This window comes from Triturus cristatus, chromosome 1_2, assembly GCF_964204655.1.
Source record: "Triturus cristatus chromosome 1_2, aTriCri1.1, whole genome shotgun sequence".
Taxonomy (NCBI): Eukaryota; Metazoa; Chordata; class Amphibia; order Caudata; family Salamandridae; genus Triturus; species Triturus cristatus.
Window position 1 is genome coordinate 320,763,622 of NC_140580.1, and position 26,467 is coordinate 320,790,088.

At 46.1% G+C, this 26,467-nt stretch overlaps 1 protein-coding gene across 2 annotated transcripts in view; it reads right to left on the bottom strand.

Annotated features, from left to right (window-relative positions):
• The window catches only part of SEC31B (SEC31 homolog B, COPII component), a 1,155,786-nt gene that overhangs the window by 936,861 nt on the left and 192,458 nt on the right, over positions 1–26,467 (bottom strand). The gene's annotated exons all lie outside the window — the stretch shown is intronic.

A 26,467-nucleotide genomic window follows, 5' to 3' on the forward strand; every position in this document is an offset into this window, starting at 1 on the left:
TTAACACATCTCATCCAAAAGCACATTAACTGTTGACTGTAAAAGAGAAGGCTGAAATGACAGTGTGCGGCAGAGTATAGGACAGGTGCTTTAAAGGTTTGGGCACAGTGGGTCGAAAAAAAGATAAGTTTTCAATATTTTACTGTGCCAGACTAAGGCACAGCTACAAAGTCAAATTTATTGGGTGGGAAAATTCAGCACAGTAATGCGATGCAGTAATTTTCAAAACCACCCTTTTGAGAAAATTCCCGAACTGGGTAAACAAACAGATCTTAGATTACAGTATTGGCTGAAAAAGCCCTAGCTATGGAAGCACTCGCCAACCTATTACGCAATGTCAGATTTCTCTACAGCAAATCAGGCTTGCGTAAATGGTGCTTACTAAAATTGCTATTTTTGTTTATTTTTTTTCAATATATTTTATTGACTTTAAAAGGATACACTGCAATATAACAAAAGCATTGCGCACACTTACATTTATCTTAAAATTAGCACCATTACCTAAACAAAATAAAGTGAAGTATCCAAAAATGTGATGGATGGAATGCTTGAACTAATCTCAGTCACTGGTAATTACTCGGTTGCACACCATGCCAATTCAGTTTGGACCCAGCGGTATGCAAATTACTCTCGACCCTGCTTCAATGGGAACAGGTCAGCCCGAACTGTCAGGTCAGGTCTTCCCCAAGCGACTGCGAGTGGCTGAGATTAATTCAATCCATCATCTTGATGTTGTTGCAGTTGACACCCTAAGTGTAACAGGTATGCCCATACGTGGTTCCAATGTTCCCTTTGCCAAAGAACTCAAGCTATGATGAACTGATGAGACCTGAGCAGCATGGGCGGTACTGACTTAGACCTTTATCTAGAGTGGCATGGAAAAAAGATGGGCTGGAATGCGGCCCACAAATTGCCAGGGACTGAGATTAATTCAATCATTCCATTCATCCTCTTGTTGTTGCAGTAAACAAAATAAACAACAAGTTCAAGGGTTCGGTTTAGTTTAGGGATATCAACTGCCGGACCAGAGAGAGTTGGACAATCTGATGGCACAGCGGTCATGATTTTATGATAGTCTTCAGGAAAAAAAGGCCATAAGCTTGGTGGCTCAGCTAATTCATCACATAGGCATTGTCAACCATTTTCAGGCATCCTTGACAATGTCAGCACTTCTCATCAGGACTGCCATACCAGCAATATTTAGACATAAATAATGGCTAAGTCACCAAGTCAGTTTGACCATAAAGGTTCACTGTTAACGACAAAATAATCTGCTCCTTCAAATTATTACTGGCAAGACTATCAACTGACCCATGACGTTGCCAAAGGAAAACCAAGTACCAATGTCATGCATGGAGTAGAAGGCCCTTCTCTCAAGCACTGGCATGTATTCTACTACAACTACTCAACCTACTCATCACTTACAATAGAAGACATTTGTAGGGTGTATGCCAGCCTTCAATGTGATGGGGACTTTTGTTAAAGTCGTCAATACTGCGCACATCAGAATCAGACAGAGAGGCAAGTTGACCTGCTCTAGGAGCATTTGGTGGTACATATGCAGAGCAGCTCTTTTTAACTTTTCCCAAAACATGATGCATATGCACTGGTCGTGGTCTCCTACAGCACCCTGCTTCTAAAACAATGCATCACCCCTCCATTATTTGTTTATCTCTGCCATCTTCAACTCCCCTTTAGCATGTGTCTCTCCATGTTGTCCACATCGACCTGACTATTCTCTACCAACTATCACTTCCGCCATCCTACCCTTCTCTTCATTGCCATCACTTCCACGCCAATGTTTTGACTTCCTAACCCTTCTCTTGCCCACCATTGCTTCCACCTCATCACTGTTTTGCCTTCCTGCACTTTTCTTCCCCCACTGCTTCTGCCTGCCCCTTGCTTCCCCACCATCCCTTTAACCTCTCTGTCCTTCTCTCGCCCTCTCTGCTCCAAGCCCTATTCTCCCCACCATCACTTTCGCCTCCCTACCAATGATTCTACTTCCACGCTCCTGCCTTTTCTTCATCCATTCCCCTGCTTCCCACCCCAATGAAGCTCTGTGTCCATGTGTTGCACATTAAACCCAGGAAGACAGGCTATGCAGATTCTTCCTAACTTCTGAAGCCCTGTGGCAACTACTGATCTTCAGACTCCATACTCGCTGTTCCACTTTAATTCATTCTACTTGATAATGCTAAATGGATTAGAAAGTTATAGTAGTCCAATAAAGGTTCTTGCCATGGTGCTGAATGAGAAACATGCAATTTTTCCCCCTAAAAAGAATCCTGCATGTTGGCCACTATATAAGACACAGTAAAGTTACTGATTGGGTTTGTACTAGAAACCGAACCAAAGCCAGCGCTATTGGGAAGCAGTCCCCCAACAGGCATCAATACTTGAGAATTCTGTACTATCCCAAATGTTATTCAAACATTATTAAACTTCTTTACCTGGCTGTACATATGCTTTTATCAGCTAGGAATAAGTTTGTCTTTCTAGCACATTATAAAACATGTTTCGTATCCAATTCGAGAAGGGTGGAAAACTGTGAATTTCAGCAAAAAACATTCAGCATTAAGCAGAAATTGTTATTACTGTATATATAATACAAACATGTTAGAATCCATGGGAGAACAAAGAATTTCTACCTAGCTGCCATAAACATTAATCTACTACAGATATGCATGCAGATAAAGTGGATTCTAGAGGCAACACCTTGAATAAAGTGCTCCAGAGGACTTCTCTCCATTGTCTTTTTTCAGGTCTACACTCCTGCAACACCCAAGCCTGCGTCGCTTGGATTCGTAATGGGACCAGCTCTAGCCTCAGGGAGAAGCTGGCTCGCCAACTAGGGGTGCCAAAATAATTTTCCAGCACAGCCTTTCTTAAAGCCTGAACCTTAGAGAGATATGCAGTGGGATAACGTAAGGCACATTTAGTTTTTCCAAAATAGGTAGACTACGAACAAGAAAGTCTGCAAAGTGGAGGAGTAGCAGTATCACTGGTGAACACAGGCCCAAGAGCCAATGCATATCTTTTACGCTGCTTCCTTCGCATGTACTTCTCCTAATGGGATCTTGACCACTCCCTGAAAGCACCTCTTCTATGTAGGGGGAGGCTTAACTCCTAAAAGGCACCAGAACTTTGATCCCTTCTCCTGCACTCATTGGCCAAAAGCAGTTCAGCCTTTTGCTCCATGATGGCCTTTGTGTACAGCTTTGGTTCAGAGTAAAACTTGACTCATTTGAAGACGGCTTCTTTTTGTCATTACAAAATGTACTTTCTTTAATAAAGCAAGTTACGAATTTTGGGCTGAAAACTCAAATGAATGGCAGGTGCTGCTGATCCCTGTATCAATGAATAGTCAAGGAAAAAAGGAACCTGTGGTGTTCTCAAGAATTTATTTTCTTGATGTCCTTGTTGCTAGATGTTAATGCAGGAATCTAGAATGTAAGCTCAGTGTTGGGATCTGCAGGAATTGCGCGACAACTAATGCCAGGCAGATGAATTTATCAGTGCTCAAATATGGTTAGGGAATACGAAAGAATGTCAATGTCCAGCGTCCTTTTTGGGGAATTCTTTGGCTTGTCCTTGCGGCTTTGACTTTATCTCCACCGGTTCCCGGTTTCCAGTCGGCCCAGTCCGGAGGGATGGCACCCAAAATGAAAATAATAGGATAAATAAAAATGTCAGCACGATGCGCACTTTCCGAAATGGGTGTGAGGGCGTGAGCGAGATACCACACCTGTTGATATCGGTTGCCGGGTGAGGATAGGCAAGAGACCGCCACCGTAAGTATAGAGAATCCACCCGCTCCGTTACTTCAAGGAGTTCCTGAGGGATTCCCTGCCTCTAGACCCCGGGGCGTTACTCCCGCCTGCCCCCCGCTTCCTAGGAATCGGGCACGTACCTGCGCAAGCCACTTTCCTCCGGGAACGCGGCTGGGCGATTCGCGAGGTCGTTGGCCTCCTGGCTCTTCTCCGAGGGGTGCACCGCCGAAGTCCCGGAGTATGAAGTCGCCTTCACGCCTCGTCCGTCCACGAAGGTGGTGAACGCCCTCTCTCACTTTCGGCTGGGAGATTCCCTCTGTTCGGCTCATGGCTCTCCCCTGTCTCCTTCTCTGGCATGTTCTTTTTCCTCTGGCGTGTCGCGCTCACAGCTTCAGGGGGCATGGCTTAAATCCGACTCAGCTTCTGGGATAGCGGAATTAAAGGGCCCGCACTGTTGCTCGTCAGGATCCTCATCAGCAGATCGTATTTCACACAGAGATCCCGGGGGCTGGAAAGACAATAAAGATGTGGGCCAGTGCGGCAGAGTTTCTTCGTTGTCCTTCGGATCTGGGTCAACGGGGGCCAGATACTGACACTAAGGTGAGAGAATGTTGTTGTTGGAAGTGAGTGTTAGTTGGGTGGACTCTGTGGCTGAGGTCTCTAATGGATGTACGGTACAATAAACCGGATACCAACCTTATCCTGAAGTCTGCAGTCCTCGATTCAAGGTGAAGCCTTCACCTCATTTTGGTGACGAGCGAAAACCGTATACATCTTTCTGGCTACAAGAGACGTCAACACAGCAATTATATCCAAAGTTCAAGTTACGGTGAAGTCAAACTTGGAGACTCACACGTCTGCAAGTTTCTTCAACTCAATGTCCGGTGTCAACTACGGTGAGCTGGTGGCTCTAAGTGGTCCTGCCATCTCGGATGAGGCCCACTGCTCCAAGACTCTGTATTCAAAACCTTCTTTAGTTTCAACAGCACGACGCACTGCGTGCCATAGCTTACGTGCGTGGAGACCATCTTCATTGAGGTACGCTTTCCGGCATCAACAGCAGTTCAAGTTCTCCTTCCCTATTTCGCTCATGCGCACAGCACATTGGTGTATCGGCTTCCCATGCTTTCTTCCATTGCGCTGAAGTGCAGTACCTAGTTACATATTAATTCTTCTCCTCGTAAAGGAATAATTAGTTGCAAGCTGTGTTTGGCAGTTCCTCCACCTTAATCTGGCACATTGTGCACCCGCTGATGCACCCAGCTTACACCTCCTCGTTCTTTTCTCTTCAAGATCGGTTGAGGTAATTGTGTGCCACTCTTGTATTCTTGTCAGAAGCCTTGTCCATAAAAAGAAACACGCATTGGAATAGCCAATAGGTCTCGCTTTTGGGACCTTCTAAGTATTTAGTTATGCAGCACAATATCCTTGGTGCAACTACATCAACTGTTGTGTGGCTAAACACTTATAAGGTCCCAATGGCGAGACCTATTGGCTATGCCAATGCTTGGTGTGGTTGTGTGTGTGTGTGGTTGTGTGTGTGTGTGTGTGTGTGTGTGGGTGTGTGTGTGTATGTGGGTGTGTGTATGTGGGTGTGTGTATGTGGGTGTGTGTATGTGGTTGTGTGTGCGTGTGTGTGGTTGTGTGTGTGTGGTTGTGTCTGTGTGGTTGTGTGTATGCGGTTGTGTGTGTGTGTTGTGTGTGTGGTTGTGTGTGTGTGGTTGTGTGTGTGTGGTTGTGTGTGTGTGTGTGGTTGTGTGTGTGTGTGTGTGTGTGTGGTTGTGTGTGGTTGTGAGTGTGGGTGTGGGTGTGTGTGTGGATGTGTGTGTGTGGTTGTGTGTGTGTGTGGTTGTGTGTGGTTGTGTGTGTGGTTGTGTGTGGTTGTGTGTGGTTGTGTGTGTGGTTGTGTGTGTGTGTGGTTGTGTGTGTGTGTGTGTGTGTGGTTGTGTGTGTGTGGTTGTGTGTGTGTGTGTGTGGTTGTGTGTGTGTGGTTGTGTGTGTGTGTGTGGTTGGGTGTGTGTGGTTGTGTGTGTGTGTGTGGTTGTGTGTGTGTGTGGTTGTGTGTGTGTGTGGTTGTGTGTGTGTGTGGTTGTGTGTGTGTGTGTGGTTGTGTGTGGTTGTGAGTGTGGGTGTGGTTGTGGGTGTGTGTGTGTGGTTGTGTGTGTGTGTGTGTGTGGTTGTGTGTGGTTGTGTGTGGTTGTGTGTGTGTGGTTGTGTGTGTGGTGTGTGTGTGGTTGTGTGTGTGGTGTGGTTGTGTGTGTGGTTGTGTGTGTGGTGGTGTGTGTGTGTGTGGTTGTGTCTGTTTGTGGTTGTGTGTGTGTGGTTGTGAGTGTGTGTGTGGTTGTGAGTGTGTGTGTGGTTGTGGGTGCGGGTGTGGGTGTGGATGTGTGTCGTTCTGTGTGTTGTTGAGTGTGTGTGGTTGTAGTTGTGTGTGTGGTTGTGTGTGTCGTGTGTGTGGTTGTGTATATGGCTGTGTGTGTGGTTGTGTGTGTGTGTGGTTGTGTGTGTGTGGTTGTGTGTGTGGTTATGTGTGTGGTTGTGTGTGTGGTTGTGTGTGGTTGTTTGTGTGGTTGTGTGTGTGGTTGTGTGTGGGGTTGTGTGTGTGGTTGTGGTTGTGTGGTTGTGGTTGTGTGGTTGTGTGTGTGGTGGTGTGGTTGTGTGTGTGTGGTTGTGTGTGTGTGTGTGGTTGTGTGTGTGTGGTTGTATGTGTGGTTGTGGTTGTGTGTGTGGTTGTGTGTGTGTGTGGTTGTGTGTGTGTGGTTGTGTGTGGGGTTGTGTGTGTGGTTGTGGTTGTGTGGTTGTGGTTGTGTGGTTGTACGTGTGGTTGTGTGTGTGGTTGTGTGTGGTTGTTTGTGTGGTTGTGTGTGTGTGGTTGTGTGTGTGGTTGTGTGCGTGTGTGTGGTTGTGTGTGTGGTTGTGTGCGTGTGTGTGGTTGTGTGTGTGTGGTTGTGTGTGTGGTGGTGTGGTTGTGTGTGTGTGGTTGTGTGTGTGTGTGGTTGTGTGTGTGTGGTTGTGTGTGTGTGTGTGGTTGTGTGTGTGGTGGTGTGGTTGTGTGTGTGTGGTTGTGTGTGTGTGTGTGTGGTTGTGTGTGTGTGGTTGTATGTGTGGTTGTGGTTGTGTGTGTGGTTGTGTGTGTGTGTGGTTGTGTGTGTGTGGTTGTGTGTGTGTGGTTGTGTGTTTGTGGTTGTGTGTGTGGTTGCGTGTGTGTGGTGGTGTGGTTGTGTGTGTGTGGTTGTGGTGCTGTGTGTGCGGTTGTGTGTGTGGTTGTGTGTGTGGTTGTGGTTGTGTACGTGACAGTAATACTAAAAGCATCTCAAAATAAAGGAACACAAACATCGAGTTTGTGGAAAGAGAAAGCACGTTGTAAGTCAAACGGGTGCAGCAAAGCATTAACAACAAAACAAACAAGATCACTTAGCGAAGACTGAGTGCTGATAATGGATACACACAGCCCATCATCTTAAGAGTTCGATTGCAGTCAATGTGCACTCAAACCTGCCCCCTCCTTGTGAGTTACACCCCATATTTCATGAGTTGTAACTGCTGCACCCACCATAGCGCTTTGAGATCTAAAGTGCTACATAGGTTTAATCAATTAACCAGCCGCCAACATGCTGTTCTTTTAAAGAGAATGTGCCAAAAGTTTCCAGCTTCCTCATCATGTCCTCATGAAAGCGCCAACGAAAGGACTCTCTGAATGGTGCAACGGACATGAAGCAGCCACTGCGATCAGAAATAAACACTGTGAACGTTGTCCAGTTTCACAAAACAGTAATACTAAAAGCATCTCAAAATAAAGGAACACATACATCAAGTTTGTGGAAAGAGAAAGAACATTGTAAGTCAAACGGGCGCAGCAAAGCATTAACACAACATGTTCTTTGATGTTTGATGTTCTTTGAACGAGAACATCAAAGGGGCGACGCGAAAGTGATCGCTGGCGAAAGTGAAATTGATCGCTGGCGCATAATGAGCATGTCGAGGTTTGCCAGCCTCTGCTCCTAAGCGCGCACCCGCGCACATGCATTATAGCTCTAGGCTGGCCATGGTAGCATTTTTTGAGCCCTCACAAAAATTCTCGCCAGACCAGCGCATGCGCTGGGTCAGGCGAGACCTAAAAAGGGGGAGAGGTTTTTCTTTGTTTACTACGCTTCAAAGCTGACGTGCACAGCATTTCTTTGAATGGATTTGATATAACAATTGTATTGTAATCTGAGTACTGCACATAATTGTATTGTAATCTGTTATCTCCTGTAATTTGCTTACTATGGAAAAAAGGGTTCAAACGTTGTACTGAATCTTATTAGATCTCTATAGAGGCAGCAGCTAGAACTACAAGAGGGTTCCAAAATGCAAAATGTTATTGCTCCCCCGTTTTTTTTTTTATCCTCTCCAGGTGATCCTACGATTCCTTGGTTAAAGTGGAAGAAAGTGTTTGCTAATTATGCTAGAGTATGTGGCACTTCGTTGAGCTCTGAAAGGAAGTCATTATTATTTATGCATTGGTTAGGTTCTGAGGGGCAGGAGGTGTTTAAACATCTCCCTGAGCTGCCAGACAGTGAATCTTCGGCCTTAAATGAGTATGAGATTTGCGTGAGAAAAATGGATTTGCATTAACTTCCCAGAGTGAGCATGGTTTTAGAACGTTATCATTTTGGAAAGAGAATGCAAAGGCAAGAGGAATTTGTAGAGCAATACATTACAATGTTGCGTAAATTAGCATCTACTTGTTGTTTTGGTGCGAGTTTAGAGGAAAGGTTGAGGGATCAATTAATGCTAGGATGCATAATTGACAAAGCTAAAGATAGTTTGTGGCAAAAATACAAACCTTCTCTGCAGGAAGTCATCACCATTTTGAAGATGCATGACCATTCGAAAGCCTGTGTTGACGCAATCCGCAAGGACAGTTGCGTAGCTAAGTGTGAGAGTGATGTAGTCAAAGACGTTAGTGTTAAATCATCTTATAAGTCCTTCATAAGCAAATCTGACAAGACTACTAATTTGGATAAAACACCCAATCTCAATTTTAAGATCAAAACCTTTCAAGGTAAATGCTTCAGATGTGGGAATTCTGGTCATATGGTGAACTTTATAGAGTGTCCAGGGTGGAAAGGCAGGTGCTCTAGCAGTGGAAAAAAGGGTCATTTCTCGGAGTGTTGCAGATCAGGCAAAGAGCAAAAGAAAGTTAGAGAAGTAATTGATGTTGTCATTCTTCAGATCAAAGAGCAGGTTAATGAGGGACGGTTTGAATGTGTGGTAAATCAATGACCAGACAGTAAATATGCTTTTTGACTCCGGAGCTAAAATTACGCTCATCCCTAAAGAATTCTATGACCGGCAGCTGTTAGGTAGAGTTAGTCAAGCCTGACATCAAACTAAGGGGTTATGGGGGAAGCAACCATCGCTCTTTTGGGTTAGTTTTGGGGCACAATTGAATTTAAGGGAAGGATCATTCCTGGGAAGATTAATATCGCAATGAAAGGAGACTCTCTTATTAGTTGGTTTCACCAGCGTGATTTATAAGTATACTTGGATACCAATGAATCTCCCTCTGTGTGTCTTAAAGACTTGTGGTTAAGACAGTGAGTGGAGGGTAGGGGGGAGTGAAACTTGGGTCAAGAGGTTTCCAAAGGTATTTGAGAATAAGTTGGGCTGTCTCAAGAACTACGTCCATCAAATAAAATTAAGATCAGGAGCTGTTCCCAGAGTAGCGAAGGTTAGGAGTGTTCCATTATTGGTTAAGGAAAGCATGAGAACTGAGCTGGACAAACTTTGAAAAAACTGAATTATTCAAGAGGTGGAAGCCATCAAATGGATTTCTCCAGTGGTCATGGCCCGCAAAGCCAATGGTGAGGCCAGGCTATGCATTGACTTGAGGGAGCTGAACAAGACTGTAGGGGTTGATCATTACCCACTTCCTAAAATATTACTGAGATGTTGTCCTCTCTGGGTGGTGCAACTCATTTCTTAACATTGGAGCTTTCTTCGGCTTACCATTAAGTCAAACTTCATCCATCTTCTCAACAACTCACAACCTTCATTACACCATTTGGGACCTTCAAATTTCTCTGGATGCCTTTCGGTCTCATTTCCGCAGCTTCTCTATTTCAGAGGGTGATGGAAAATGTTCTGTAGGGTATTGACAGCATCAAAATGTATCAAGATGATGTCCATGTTTATGGGGTGGATTTAAAGAAACATGATGAGAGATTGACAGAGGTGTTAGAAAAACTCCTGCCTTCTGGTCTCACTTTGAGAGTGGACAAGTGCAATTTTGATGTTGGAGAGATTGAATATTTAGGACATCTAGTCTCGGAGTCAAAAATTAAACCCAAGCCTTCGCTTGTAGATGCCCCATTTATCTGAACCATCCCAAAAATAAGGATGAGTTGGTAAAATTCTTGGGAATGGCGGAATTTTACAATAAGTTTGTTGCAAACTTTTCACAGAAGACTGACTCCATGCGTGGGCTATTGATAAAGGGATGTGAGTTTGTGTGGGGACGAGCATGTAGCGAGGAGTTTGAAGTGATCAAGAAACATTTGAATAAGGCTCCCAATTTAGCAAGTTCCTGTATGTGATGAGCGATGCAAGGTCAAAGGGGTTAGGTGCTTTATTATTACAAAAGGTGAAAGCATCTGAGAAAAACATTTTGTTCATATCCAGACCATTGAAGGGAGCTGAATGCAACTACAAAGTGGTTGAAAAGGAGGCGCTTGGTGTTTACTGGGCAGTATTCAAATTCAAAAAATTAATGTGGGTTAAGCGCTTTGAGGTAATTTCTGACGACAAGTCCTTAAAGGAAGTGTTTGGAAAGAAAGGTGTAGACTTTGTTTCCCATAGTATAAGAAAATGGGTGGTAGCCTTGCAGGAATCCGAGTTTGATGTTTCATATTTACCTGGTTCTAAGAACATTTGGGCGGATTGCCTTTCCAGGCTGTGTGGGAATTCTGACGGACCTGTTCATCAGGAGGATTGTGATTGTTTTGCTGGAGAGGAGTTTGATGAGGAGATAAATGTCTGTTTGATTAGTGAAGGTTTAGTTTCAGAAGCTTTGTGGAGAAAAAGTCTAGGTTCAGATCTAACTTTACAACAAGTGATGGCTAAAGTATGAGGAGAATGGGGAGAGAAGCAAGATTGTGAGGAGGATATAAAAGGTAAAGGATGAGTTGGCTGTGTTCAATGGATTACTTATGCATGGTAGCAAGCTGGTGGTTCCTGGATGTTTGAGAGATTAACTTGTGGATAATGCTCTCACGTGAGTCATATGGGTATTGACAAGACCAAAGAGAGGATCCGTGAGGCCTGCTGGTGGCCAGCCATGGACGTGCACATAGAGAGGGTTGTCCGAGACTGCTCTCAGTGTGCATGTAGTGACAAAATTCTCAAGTGCAGAACACAGTCCATGGTGATCAGAGAGCAAGCGAGTCGCCCATGGGTCGACATAGCAGTTGACATTTTAGGTCCAGTTAAGTTGATGTCTCAAGATCGCTATGTTTTAGTGTGTCTTGACATGTTCTGAAGATGGCTGGAGGTAAAGATTGTCAACTCAGTTGAATCTGGAGCACTGACTAACTTTCTGGAGGACCTTTTTTTTTTTTTAAAAGGAAGGGTTTCCCGCCTCGATGTTGTCCGACAATGGGGTGCAGTTTACCTCTCGGGTAGTTGAAGATTTTTTTTAAAGAGAGATGTATCAAGCACAACAAAGCAGGTTTGTATCATCCCGAATGCAATGGTGTGGTGGAGAGATTTGTAAAAGTGCTTAAGGAAGCTATGCAATTGGCCGTGGTTTCAGGTAATGACTGGGAAGAAGCTGTAAAAAAACGAGTACAGATTTACACCACATTCTTCCATAGGGGTTGCGCCCTGCCGGTTGTTCAAAGAGAAAGCGGCCAACAATGAAGTGATTCCGGTGTGGGTCGCTTCTAGAAGAAAGGAAGCTGGCAGTGGGGTTAATGGTACAGATGGATGGAAGGAGAGAGAGATGAAGAAAAGTGGAAAGAGGAATGAGTGGTTTGATGTACTTTTTTTTAATAATGCAATGTTAGAATTGGCATCTTTTGGCGCGTTTCCCCTGAGTTTTTGCTTTCTGACCTCCCGGGCATGACTCCGTTTTTGCTGGCATAGTGTTTCTGCGCACTTTTCTTACTGCTGATCAGTGGTAAAGTGCAAGTGCTCCTGTGGTAAAATGTGTTATGGATTGGTGTTTTCATGATTGGCCTATTTATTTATGTGTCAGTCCCTAGTAAAGTACACTGCGTGTGCCAGGGCCTGTTAATCAAATGCTGTTCGTGGGTTGAAGCACTGGATTGTGTCACCCACACAAACGGCCCGTACATGTGACTCTGGCCTGCCGTTGCAGGGCCTGTGTGCAGTCTGCTACTGCCATTTCGACTTGGCAAGTGCACCCACTTGGCAGGCCCTAACCTTCCCTTTTCTTACATGTCAGTCACCCCTAAGTGAGGCCCAAGGTACCCCTGTGGGCAGGGTGCAGTATATGTGAAAGGTAGGACATGCCCTGATGTGTGTGGCATGTCCTGATAGTGAATTACTGCCAATTTCGTTCTGCACTATTGCAAGGCTACCTGTTCCCCATAGGACTGAATGGGATGTTTGTTTATAACATTTTATAAACATAACTGGCCTGGGGAATCAGGTAAGAAAATAAAGTTTAGTATGCCTGAACTCAGAATCTAAAGATTCATCTTTTAGTGAAGGTGATTTTTACATTCAGTGTTTGAAAATACCACTTTTAGAAAGTAGGCATTTTCTTGCTCAGTCATCCAGTGTGCCTCTGCTAGAATATGGATTGACTGTCTGGGTTTTGGATGACAGAGGTCTGGGGAGTAGGAGTGGCTCCGGATAGCCTAGGTGGGTCCGGAAAGGGCTGAATAGACCTGGGCTGCATTTAGAGTAGGGGGAGGAGATTTCCTTGCACCTGAATGGGCCTGGTCTGCCTCTGACAAAGCCGTCTCCACCTCCTGCCAGGAAGCCACACCGTTGAAGGCAGAACTGGTTCTGGCAGGGCACAGACAATCTCTGCCTAAGAGATCAAAGGATTTTGGGATATAAATATTGGGGCCCAGACCCCCGTACTTTAGCACTCTTGTGGACCAAGAAGACTGCCAAGAAGAAGAGCAGGAGAAGCTGTGAGGACTACCACATTGCTGTGTGCTTTGCTGTGTTGGCCTGCAGTGGCTGCTTCTGTCTTGGGCAGTGAAAGGACTGGACTGAACTTTTTGCAATCTACTTTTGTGAGTTTCTCCATGGGCTTGAGGTAGAGCTTGTCCCCTGTCAAAGAAGTCTCAGGAACAGCAAAGACTTCAAGTTCTTCTGCCCTCAGCACTGGGGACTGTGTGTGGTTTGTGCTGCAACAGAAGAAAAAGCAACCCGCCGTTGACAACGCTGCTCCCGACTCCGTGTCCTGAAGGAACCGCAGAGGGCACCGCCGCAACGCAGCACCGTGACCCTGGTCGCACAGACTATGCCTGCTGACGCCGCCACCAAGCCACAGCTTGCACCGCGACCTATGGGCACCGCACTCTGCACCGCCTCGCTTCACGAGGGCGCCTTGGTATCCCCAACGACGACGCTCCACGCTGAAATGTACGCCGCTGCTTGCACCGTGGTTCGAGGGCACCACTCGTAAAGTTACACGACGCACAGCCCTCAACCCGCACCGCAGCCTTGGCCTACCGACGCCCGCGCTATCGACTCCAGTTCGTCAGCCGACAACCGCGCTTCTGCAACGACGACGCCGCTGCTTGCACCGTGACCTGTGACGCACCGCGAACCGGTGCGTCACCGATGCTCGCACCGCGACCTGAGGGCACCGCACGCAGCACTGCTGCACTTCGCACCGCAGCACCCTCGCCTGCCGACACCAGCGCTCCTGACTTCAACAGAGAGGAGTTCGATCTGCAACGCGTGGGACTTCGAGGGCCCCAACGACTACTGCACCGACCTCAGGAACCGACGCCTGCTGACGCCATGCTTTCGGAAGCTCAACGACAGGTCGCCGACTCCCTGCTTTTCTAAAAGGTACTGTTTGCTGGTCTTCACGACACCGTAGATGGGCCACGACGCTGCGGTCAGCCAGAACGGTTTGGATTTGTTTGCTCACGACCCCCCGTGATTGCCCCGGACGGAGCTATCGACATCAAGGAACAGTTTTTCAAGCATATTTTGATAACTGGAGATTTTTAAGTACTGTATTGTGGATTTTTATCATTTTAGGTCTTGTCTTAAGTATATAAAAATATTGTTTTTTTCTGTATTACTGTTGGTTATGTGCAAATGTTTTACACATTGCCTCTAAGATAAGCCTGACTGCTCGTGCCAAGCTACTAAGGGGGTGAACAGTGTTATTTTTGGAGTGTAACTCCCTTATCCTGACTAGGAAGAGGGGTCCCAACTTGGACAAAGGTGCAAGCCCTTGCCAACTAGAGACCCCCATTTTTAACAAGCAAAGTTACCAATTTTGTGCTCAAAACTGTTAATTCATTGGTAGGTGCTGCTGATCCCTGTATCATTGAATAGTCCGGGAAAAAGGAACCAACAGAAAAGATATTCAGTGCTATCTTTATGCATCTTTGACATTACATTGGGCATACTTGGTGGATCCATGGCTAGAGCCAAATTGGTGCCAATTGGTGCCTACAGTGGAGCTATTAGGAGAGAGAAAAAATCCAGATCCAGTTCGCCCCCGGTGAATAACATTGAGAGATGTGGAATCAGCAAGAAGAAGTAGCCATCATAATTTTGTTTCCATCCTTGTTTTTTAATTACTTCTTCTACCATTCTCCAGACTTTGTGCACACTCCTAGACATCCCTTTCCTAGCCTGAATGAAAGAGTTGTGGTCGGAAAATTAATTATTCAGATTGGGGGGACAACATATCTCAGGGAATATATTCACAACCCCTGTGAGGGTGAACCCTCAAAGTCACTAAATTAACCTGAGCTCAACCACATGGTAACTGTGAAACAGAACAAACAGACTTAACTTAGGGAAATGTGTTAAGTATTTACCCCCCCCCCTCAAAAAAAAAAAAACAGTAATGAAGTCGAAATGCAACACAATAAAAACCCCAAACAGAATTAGGAAAATAGAGTAAAATGCAATAATTAAAATTACAACAAAATGAATTTGTAATGCTTTAAGTAGCAATAGTCCCAAGAAGCACAAAGTGCCTTTGATAGTTAATGGTTGAAGGAGACTGGGGCCTGGGCGTAGTTGATGCAGACCGCGATAGAGCCCGGGTCTAAGGCACTAACCAGGTTCGTTCCAGTCAAGAATGTTACCCTCTGACTCAAGTTCTTTGAGTCCCAATCCACCACAGGAGTACACTTCTAAACCCACCCAGGGCCTCTGGAGGCCCTTAAAGACTCAAAGATTGTCAGGCAGAACCTAAAAATCAGGGTCCAGTCCAGGTCCAGTTACCACTGGTCTTTTGCAGAAAAAGGCATTTTGTAGCCTGTTGTGTCCCTGCAGCTTTAAAAGGAGATCAGCCTCAAGTCCACTTCTTTGTTCTGGGTACAAGAGGGAAAGCAGATCCAGTCTTCTAGCCTCTTTGCAGGCCTCAGACAACAGGTTCAGTTCTCTACTGAGCTTCTCTAGGCCCACGAGTGATCTGAAGTGGCTGCCTGGCGATGCCATATGTTTGCCTTACATGAGCTAGTGGGTGGGCACGACTCCAGAGCACACACTAAACAAATGGGGTAAAAATTGCCAGGTGCAACCCTACTCACTTTAGGCATTTTCAAGATAGCGGAGGTCTTCAGCCATACTACACTTGAGTTTGAGGACTGGGGTGTGTGTGTGGGGGGGTGCACAATCGTAATCCTAGTGTCCGCCAACATCTAACATAAAAAATCTAGTTTGGTGCAGTAACTGTTGTAGGAGAGTAATGAATGAATGAATGAAAAGAAACTTATAAACGCGCTACTTAGCCCAAAGGCATCAAGGCGCCTAACCAAAACAATTCAAAAGTAAGGCAGATCATATCTAAGCATAGGCCTTGGCGAAAAGCCATGTCTTAAGGGCCTTCCTAAAAGCCAGCCCCGAGGGAAGAGATCTTATCTCCAAGGGCAAGGAGTTCCACTGCCTAGGAGCAAGAGTTGAAAAAGCTCTACCTCCCCACTTAGCTTTACGTATCCTGGGCACTAGAAGCAAGAGCTTATTTGACGACCGGAGAGTTCTAGGGGGTGTGTAGGGGACCAGCAGATCCTTCACGCCACCCGACCGATTAGTTGCCAAAGCTCTGTAAATCAGAGTCAGGGACTTGAAGGATATCCTGGCCTCAATAGGGAGCCAATGTAGGGTCCTTCTTGCCGTATGAGCCGAGGCCCGTTTGGGCAGGTCCAGGACCAGTCTAGCGGCAGCATTCTGCACCATTTGAAGACGGGTTACCAGGCCATTATTGATGCCCAAATAAAGAGCATTACAATAATCAAGTCTGGAACCAATCAGTGCCAGGACAATTTGTTTCCTGGCCTGGAAAGACAAATAGTGCCTGATCCTCCGTAGGATGTTTATGAGGCCCCAACAGGTGGAGATGGTCCTCTTTACCTGTTGATCCATCCTCAAAAGGGGATCTATCAAAACACCTAAGTTTTTAGCCAGAGTCGACGGTAAGGGGCACACCCCCATTGTGGAAGGCCACCAATCAGCCGACCAAAGATCCTCCTTTCCCCCGAACACCAGAATCTCTGTCTTTTCCCCATTGAGTTTCAAAGAATTACAAACCATCCATTGAGCGACTGCCTTCATACAGTTTTTAAAATTGGAGGCAGCCAGGATAGTAGGTTGGGTAAAAGACAGCAGAATCTGTGTATCGTCAGCATAAGAAATTACCTCCATCCCGAAAGATCTAATAAGCCTGGCCAGTGGGGTAACATAGATGTTAAAAAGGGTCGGACTTAATGCCGACCCCTGAGGGACCCCACAAAGCACAGGAAGGGATGGAGACAAGAACTCCCCCAGCTTTACTCTCTGTTCCCTCTGATTCAGGAAGGATACCAGCAGACTAAGTGCCGTACCCTTGACCCCTATCTCTCTCAGCCTAGATCTTAATACTGAGGGAGACAGGGTATCAAAGGCAGCCGAGAGATCCAAAAGGATGAGGAGAGTGGTCAGTCCCTTATCGACCCTGGTGCGAATGGTGTCAAGCACGATAGTAAGGGCAGATTCGGTACTGTGTTCTCTCCTAAAACCGTGCTGCGAATGGTCCAACCTATCATAGGCTTCCAAAAAGTCAACAAGATGCTTATTTAGATGGATTTCCAGCATCTTGGCAGGAGCTGGGAGCAACGAGATGGGGCGAAGGTTTTTGAGCACACCCGGGTCAAGAGTGGATTTTTTTAAAAGAGGCTTGACCACCGCTTTCTTCCACTGAGGGGGGAAGGTCCCTTCCTTCATTGCCCCATTCATCACACCCAATAAGGGTGGAAGAAGACAGTCTTTACACTGTTTAAAAAGTTTAAGGGGACAGGGGTCTAAGGGGGAACCCGACCTAACCTTAGCCAGAAGGGCTTCAAGATCCAGTAGGGAGAGAGAAGGAAAACTTGACAGACTTCCAGAGGACACCTCCTCAGATAAAGATGACAAAGAACAATCTGTGGAGATGGATAGAGTCACCCTTTGTAGCTCCAATGCTGAATGGATATCAACAATCTTGGTGTTGAAAAATTGTGCAATATCATTACACAACTGTTGTGAGCTTACCACAGGATCTGGCACCTTTAGTGAGATGAGCGTGTCCACGATTTTAAAGAGATCTTTGGGTGAGGAAAGTGAGGCGGTAAGAGAGGTGAAATATTCTTGTTTGATTTTTATTACCTCCTTCTTATAAATCCTCAAGAGAGTTTTATGTCTGTCCCTCTCACACGAGTACCCACTAGACCGCCAACGACGTTCCTGTCGCCGTAATCCCTGCCTAAGCAGTCTTAGTGGTTCAGAGAACCAAGGGGCCGAGGGAGTTCTTCTGGCAGAATAGCACAAGGTGGCCGGTGCAAGTTCGTCAAGGGCTATTGTGACCCCGTTCTCCAGCCTCTCCACTGCTGATGTTACATCCTCCCCAGGGGTAATCAATAGCCCTGCGAGTTTGGGAGCGAGTAAATTATTAGTTAGCTTTTTTAAATTACGTCTTCGTTCAAACTTACTAGGCTTATAACCTCTATTGCTGGACAGGGAGGTCGTTAAGACCAAGGGAATCGCATAATGGTCGGACCATGAGAGGGGAAAAGGCAGTTCAGTGACCAACCGAGTGTCGTTAGAGAAAACCCCATCGAGCGTATGGCCCGCCAAATGGGTGGGTCCTCTGACTAACTGTGTCAGCCCGCACCCAGAAAAGGTATCCAAAAGAGATTGGGTTTCGGACGAGTCCACCTTCTCTAAATGAAAATTTACATCCCCCAAAACAGTGAGATGGTCACAGCCAAAGTATGGCTCTAAGATCTTGAGCATTTGACTGCAAAAATCTGATTTGCTCGCTGGGGGTCTGTAAATGAGGAGGCCCTTAAACGGCACTCCATATGCACCATTGATAGAAAATTGGAGAGCCTGAAAGGACTCCTGATAATCGTCTAGGGGAGTGATGTGACAGGACAAATGGTCCCTGTGAAGGATGCCAATCCCTCCCCCCATCCGGCCCACTCTATCCATTCTCACTAGAGTATAGCCATCTGGGACTGCCTCCACAAGATCGGGACCTGAGGAATCCTTTGCCCAGGTTTCAGTTATGAAGACCCAGTCCGGGACTCTGGACAATACGAAATCCTTAAAAGCTAAGTTATTTTTAATCAAGGACCTCGCATTTAAGAGGAAACCCGTGTTGCTCCTCATCCTAGAATCGAATTTGGGCCTCTGAACCACAACTGATGGGGACGCTCCTAGGACAGGAGAGCCGAAACAGAGACAGGTGGGAGATGTCAAAAATCCCTCAGGTGCATACCCATGATGACACGGGAGTATGGACGGTTTTAAAGCGGCAAAATCCTGCCTCGTGTATACTAACCTCGGTTTCTCCCGTGCGATGTCATCTGCCCTTGCGCCATCCAGCCCGTCCTTAGCGCGGACGGGCGCAGACGGGCTGGACTCTGGCGTGACTCCGGCGGGAGTACGGCGAACACGCTGCGCGATCACGCTGCGCGTCAGCATGGCGGGGATATATAGGGCTCTACTCGGGGACCACCTGCGAGCTGGAGCGCTGCGACGCGAAGGTGACTACCAGCCTTCCCTATCCAAAATGGCGCCTAAAAAGAAACACAATTCCGGGCGCCTAACGCGCTGGGGATAACCCGCTTAAGCAGCGGTGAGGAGCCAATTTAACGTGCAAGGAAGAGGGGAGATAAAATCAGGGGAGAACTGCGCTAAATCAGCATAAAACAAATGAATAACAGGTAATTTGAACAATATTGTCTGACACTACGCTTGAAAATGAGCAGCCTTAGGATGCTTGACAGACCTGAAGGGCACTTTTTAAAGGCTTCCTAATTGATTGCCTCTGCTCGGGGACCACCTGCGAGCTAGAGCGCTGCGACGCAAAGGTGACTACCAGCCTTCCCTATCCAAAATGGCGCCTAAAAAGAAACACAATTCCGGGCGCCTAACGCGCTGGGGATAACCCGCTTAAGCAGCGGTGAGGAGCCAATTTAACGTGCAAGGAAGAGGGGAGATAAAATCAGGGGAGAACTGCGCTAAATCAACATAAAACAAATGAATAACAGGTAATTTTAAAAATATTGTCTGACACTACGCTTGAAAATGAGCAGCCTTAGGATGCTTGACAGACCTGAAGGGCACTTTTTAAAGGCTTCCTAATTGATTGCCTCTGCTCGGGGACCACCTGCGAGCTGGAGCGCTGCGACGCGAAGGTGACTACCAGCCTTCCCTATCCAAAATGGCGCCTAAAAAGAAACACAATTCCGGGCGCCTAACGCGCTGGGGATAACCCGCTTAAGCAGCGGTGAGGAGCCAATTTAACGTGCAAGGAAGAGGGGAGATAAAATCAGGGGAGAACTGCGCTAAATCAACATAAAACAAATGAATAACAGGTAATTTTAAAAATATTGTCTGACACTACGCTTGAAAATGAGCAGCCTTAGGATCAGCATAAAACATAGGATCTGCTTCTTATAGTTAGCCCCACTTTTTGTTGATGTTTCACTGTTTTTCGACTTAGTCTGACTGGGATCCTGCTAATCAGGACCCCAGTCTATCTGTTTTCTCTCTAAATTGATTACAAGTACCTTAGGTACACTCCAGATTAGATTTTGGGGTACCCTTATAAGTCCCTAGTATGCGGTATACGATATACCCAGGGCATAGGTTCCCCAGAGGCCTCTCAGGGGCTGCAGCATGTATTATGCCACCCCTGGGAGACATTCAAAATGACACCACAGGTCTGCTACAGCAGCCTGTGTAAGGTGGTGCATGCACCCCTTACTTAGATATAGGTTCACTATATCTACCCATATCACTGCACATATAAACCTATCACTGCACATATAAACCTATCAGTCACCCCTATGGCAGGCCTTATCAATCCTGAAGGCAGGGTGCTGGGTTTTATGTGAGAGGGTGCCAATGCATGAGCAGAGCCCCTCAGCAGCTTTCGGAACCTCTATTCCGGGGTTGTTTGTGATGCAGCCATACCATACCATATATACTTAAGTGCATTATAACCTCACGGTAAATGCTAACTTTAAAATGGCTGCATGGAAACATGTTGTGTTTAGTGTCAAACACCTTGGAATCATACCTCGATACCAGTAACTGGTGTGGGAGGTATGATTCCACCCTACTAGAGGGAGAAATATGACAGCACCAGTACACGCGGTACCAGCTTTGCAAGCCCTGGCATCACAAAATGGATGCTGCCAGCAACAGACACGAGTCTGCCCTCCTGCTGCTGGCCGAAACTCCGGCAGGGGACGGCTGGACAATAGGTTTCCTGTCACAGGGAGGTGTGATCACCTCCCAGACAGGCTTTAGTGTATTGGGGCAGGGTGGGTGCACTCTGAGAGTGCTCTGAAGGGGCACTTTTGGTGTCCCTGTGCAAAGTCCAGCTCAAACCGGCTGCAGGGGCTACCAGCCCCTGCTCTGGCGCGAAACTGGACAAAGGACATGGGTGTAGCCAGCCCTCTGTCCTGACCCTCCCATAGGTGGGTCCCCAGAGTTTGTCCCACCCCTTCCTTGGGTATAAAGTAGGAACCCCTGGCTACAGGACTTTAGATTTACCTGGACGAAACTCTGCTACAGAATCCCAGAACTTCACCTATCTACACGACATTGGATGACCGAAGAATCTCCCTTGGAGTAAAGGAGTAACTCCCCTGCGAGGCAGGCACCAGAGACGCATCTGTCCGGTTTGCAACTACCAGCTCCTGAAGGACTCCGAAGATTTTGCAACACAGGAGGTGGGTTTCCAAGCTTCCCCGAGGCCGATCTGTGCTCTCAGCAAACCTAAGATCCAAAGCCCTAGTGGGGACCGTGCAACCAGAACCCCTGGAAACCGTGCACATTTGCAGCAGCATATGATTTTTGGCGATCCCTGAGGCTGTGCTTTGGGCTACTTGTACTCCAGACCCCTGCTCCAGACGTGCCCTGACTCTCCATCGCCTGGGGAGTCCACAAGACCTTGCTGGTCCACACCGAAGCCTTTTTACTCTCACCGCGTGGGTTGCCGTTGCCAAGGCTTGTTGGTCTCCAATCCGGACACCGTCCCACCCAGCACTCGACATCCTTCATGGGAGAGCTCGCCTGCGGACTTCGGTCGTCTTCATCTCCTGGTCCCCGTGGCAGTGGAGTCAAGCTTCAACTCATCGCAATTGAAACACCCGGCATGGTGGGCATTTGTTTATCATTACCCTGGTCACTGGCAAGTGATCCAGACTCTGTCCCCTCTGCTTTCAGGTTCATCTCAGCTTCGATCCAGGCTTGGATCACACAGGACACTTTTCCTTTCCACGGCAGCAGCACTTTGCAGCAACTCGCCATTGAAGATTCCCGACACCATTTGACACCTATGCACCCGGCTTCCCTGGGTTAGGTAACACGAGTACTGCCAGTGCCTTCAGCGATCATAATCCACTGGTATTGACCATGAGGGACGTCAACCTATCCACACAGCCTGGTATCAGGATTACCAGCGGCCTTCTCAAAGCTGCTGATCAGGGTAGGAGAATAAGATGGAGTAATATAGTCAGGGAAGCGTTTTATAGAACGCTTCTCGCTAATCCTGAAAGTAAGACCTGGAGGTGCCTAGATCCAACAGTGGAGGGGAGAGAACTGATTAGCGCTTTTGAGGGTACCGCGCAGCATATTGATAGATTGAGGGGCAAAAAGATGATGCAGGCCCACCCATACCCCAGATGGTTTGACCAAGATTGCTCCAGGGCAAAAAGGGATCTGAAGCTTGCACTTAAAATGGTCCCTAAGGATAGGGTTAAGGTTGCTGACTGCAGGGCTCAATATAAATTGGCCACAAAACAGAGAAAAACCTCCTTACAGAATCAGGCATGGGAGACATTGAGAGAGGCTGCCGAACGTAGGGACATGAATAGCTTCTGGAGGGTAATCAATGACCCCTGTTTTCAGGCACCGAATAACCCGAAGGTGGCTTGTCATATCCTGCCTGAAGCCTGGGTGTCTCATTTTAAAAGCTTGTATAACCATGGTGGCTCGGCTGATCCATCAACGCCAGATACAGGAATTTTATCTAGTACATGGACGTGCTTTTCGGTGGGTGAGATCAAGGTAGGAATAGATGGTCTGACAAGAAACAAGGTTCCAGGCCCGGACCGGATTCCTCCAGACCTATTTAAAAGCCAGGTAGATCTATGGGCCCCTATACTCACTAGAGTTCTCAACACAGCAGTAGAAGTAGGAATGCCCAGGTCATGGTCCACGGCTATTATTGTACCATTGTCAAAAAGGGAAATAGGAGTGCCCCGCATTGCTACCGCCCGATATCACTCATAGACGTGACAGCGAAAGTCCTGGGGAGGGCCATCCTTAACCGTCTGATGGATTGGGCAGATGAACACGATATTATTACAGATACCCAGTACGGGTTCAGAAATGGCCGCTCCACAACGGACCAGTGTCTTAATCCATACCATCTGGTGGCCAAGTACACCTTGGCAAGGGAGGGGATGGTGTACTTGGCTTTCATGGACCTGACAGCAGCATTCGACCGGGTAAACCAAAGGAAATTGTGGGAAATTTTAGGGCTCCTGGGTGTTGACCCAGGTCTGATAAACATTTTAAGAATGCTACATCAGAAAACAACAGCACAGGTCAGATTTAGCGATGAGGGGAATCTAACTGAACATTTCCCGTGCTCCGGGGAGGTGAGGCAAGGATGCATCCTGGCGCCCTTTCTATTCACTTTATATATAAATGGCTTAGATAAAGCGCTAGGAGATTTGGGGGCAGACTGTCCACGCATTGGGAGGAGAAGTATACCCGTCCTCCTATACGCGGACGACGCGGTCCGCCTGTCCTGCACAGGAAGGGGACTACAGTCTCTCATTGATGGATTCGTCAGTTTTATGGCGTATTTAGATCTATCACCCAATCTCACCAAATCATACGTTATGGAAACAGGGAAAAGACCAACAAAGAACTTTATCTTTACAATTGGGGCTCATAAACTAGAAAAAGTAATGGTTTTTAATTACTTAGGGATTATACTTGATAAGCATCTTTATTTTAAAACTTTGATCTCTGACAAATGCACCCAACAAATTAGTTCGGTGGGTTCAATCATGAACTGTGCTACAAGATTAGGTCGCTGGTCACCAAATGAAATTTTGCACTTGTACAGTTCGGTATGTTGCGCCAAGACTCTGTATGGGAGTGAGGTATGGGGCAATCAGAGACACGTCATTGATTCAAACTGAGGAAAATAAGTTCCTCAGAAGGGTCCTGCAAGTACCCCAAAGTACACCTTCCCACATTGTTCATGAAGACCTATATTAGTGAAAGGTTAAGTTTTAAACCTATTACATGCTGGATAAAAATATGGACTAATCCGGAGGCAAGTCTAAGCAGACAAATACTTGAGGACTGCACTGCATGGGATAATGGTCATCGGATACCCTGGCTCAAATATGTAAGGGATACCCTGAAACGGCTGGGTTATGCCAAATATTTTGATGAGCCCTCTACACTCACTTCCCGAGACACGGGCGCGATAAAGACTGAATTTTTTCGGCGCTTAGCATGCGAAAGGGAGGACAGAGAACTGTTGAAAGTCTCAGTGAGAGCCCACCTGCTAACAAAACCATTGCCGGGAATGGAATTTTATCTATCTAATATATATAACAAACATGATAGATTCTGAATGACCAGATTTAGACTGAATCTCTTGCATCATATTTTATCAGTTCCTGCAAGGTTCACAGTAGACATTGACACAAAGGGACCTTGCGGCTGCGATCAGAGATCTCCGCAAGATACTCTCCATTTTGTTTTACTTTGTCCCTTTTATGCGTACCCAAGGTCATTGTTTTTAAAAACTATTTTAAGACGCACCAAATTTTGCCAGGTCAAGGTGGCACTTTTGTTTTTGAAACTTTCCTCAGATCCATTTACGCTGTTCAGCACTGTGAATTTTTTAAGATCAGCTGTAAAATTAAGGAATACTAGAAGTGAGGAGTAGCCACCCTTGTTTTTATGGGGTATAGATGTGTATGATGCACCTATATAGCCTGGGTTTCTTGTTTTTATTAGCTAATTTTATGATAAATGTTTTTTATTCTTTAATTAGTCCAGGTAGCAGTTTTAATGCATACTTTCTGCCTCCTTTTCAATATTGCACCAGCCAAGGATCTGTTTAATATTGTTTAATGGTGGGTCTAATGTTATTAGGGAGTCTTACGTTGTTCACATTGGCCCGGGCCAGGATATATCATCCCGCATCAATTTGTCAAATCCTTGCATTTTATCATAATATGCCGTTGAGCCCCACTTCCCTAGTGGTCCTACCTAACTCTCACGTCCAGGACGGTTCAGTGACGCTGTTTTGCCTAATTGCAGTAGTCGCGAAGTTTTTATTGCTTTTAATTTTGTGTATATTGATTTAAACATGCAATGTGTTATATGTTTTTTTATGTCATGCTCTTTTATGGATATTCTTATATCCGAATAAAGATTAATTGATTGATTGAATATAAATCGATGTATGCTGGTGTAAGAGCAAGTGAGTGAGACTGTGATGTGATGCTTGCAATGTTATAATTGACTCTGCCATAATGAAGGTAGTTATGATCTTATAGAGACACCGAGAGCAAAATGCTGGTGCTGGCGAGGTCAATTGTTGTGATGTTAGGGTCATGCGATCTTCGGGAAGGGCACTTCACCATGGGACTCCATCTGGTGGATGACAGTGCTAGAACAGACGCACACTCACACCACCCAAGCCAAGAAAATCGGGATTCCCATTGACAGGAAATTTGACATGGCCACCCAAGTCAACGCCATCACTGCCTAGAGCTTCCATACCCTGAAGATACAAAGGAAGATTTTCAAATGGCTCGAAATCAGCACCCAGGAAACCGTCATGCCCATCCTCATGTAAAGAAAGCTGGAAAAGGGAACACCCTTGATGCTGGGATAAACAAAAAACTCACCAGAAGTCTGCAGACAATTCCGAACTTGCAGCCAGAATCACTCTCAACCTCCTATGTTGCAATCACATCACACCACACTTGAAGGAGCTCCACTAGTCTTTAGCATGGAGAACACCAAACCCATCAACCCAAGAGGATGGATGATCAGTGAAGAAATCATAAGACAGACACATTTGGATAGGTCTTTTAAAACCAAACGCTACGGGAAGCTAACTAATTCCAACCATTACAAAGGTTACCTCCAGTAACCTCCTAGACAAACATGTACAACAGATTTGCTTTTGAGGAGACTACACAGTAAGAAATGAAATGAAGGGCAACACACAAATACAATCATGGTTCTAACAAGCATTGGTTTCAGAAATGTATTCCTTGTCCTGCATGCAGTTAGCAGTTTACGGAGTACCACTTGCAAACAGCATAAAGTCCAGACAATCCCCTCATGATCACATTAATAGGTTTGAGTGATTGGGCATGCATGCATGCAATCTTAAACCACAGCAAATAAAATGGAATTGTTTCCGGAAACCAAGATACAATCCACTGGCATGATACCCTCTTCAAATACAACAAAACACTAAAAGAAGTGTGGTGCCCTTTGTACTTTCCAAACATCACAGAGCTTTTGACTGTATTTATGAAAGTCCTTATTGACCCAGAGGTGTTGAGCTGTTCAATTCATATTGAGAAGTGGGAACAAACAGAAAGTGTAACCCGTAATTACATGTGACCACAGATCATGTTACATGTTTCATTTCTGAATGAGACAATATTTGTCTATTACAGATTGTTTGACGTACGTTAACTTGAATCTCTATGCACTGTCTCACTTTGAGAACACTAGAAAATCATATAGATTAAAACTCTGCAAATACTTTCTAAAGCTAAACCCACAACATCATCATCGTAAGTGAAACCCTAGAAGGCATACAAGCTCCAGACTACAGAGTCTCCAAACACAAACTCTACATTTATCTGGTTCACATATGACAAAACTAAGAAAACACTTTACACCACTCCCAAGTGCACAAGTTAGTGACTCTGCAGAATACTTCC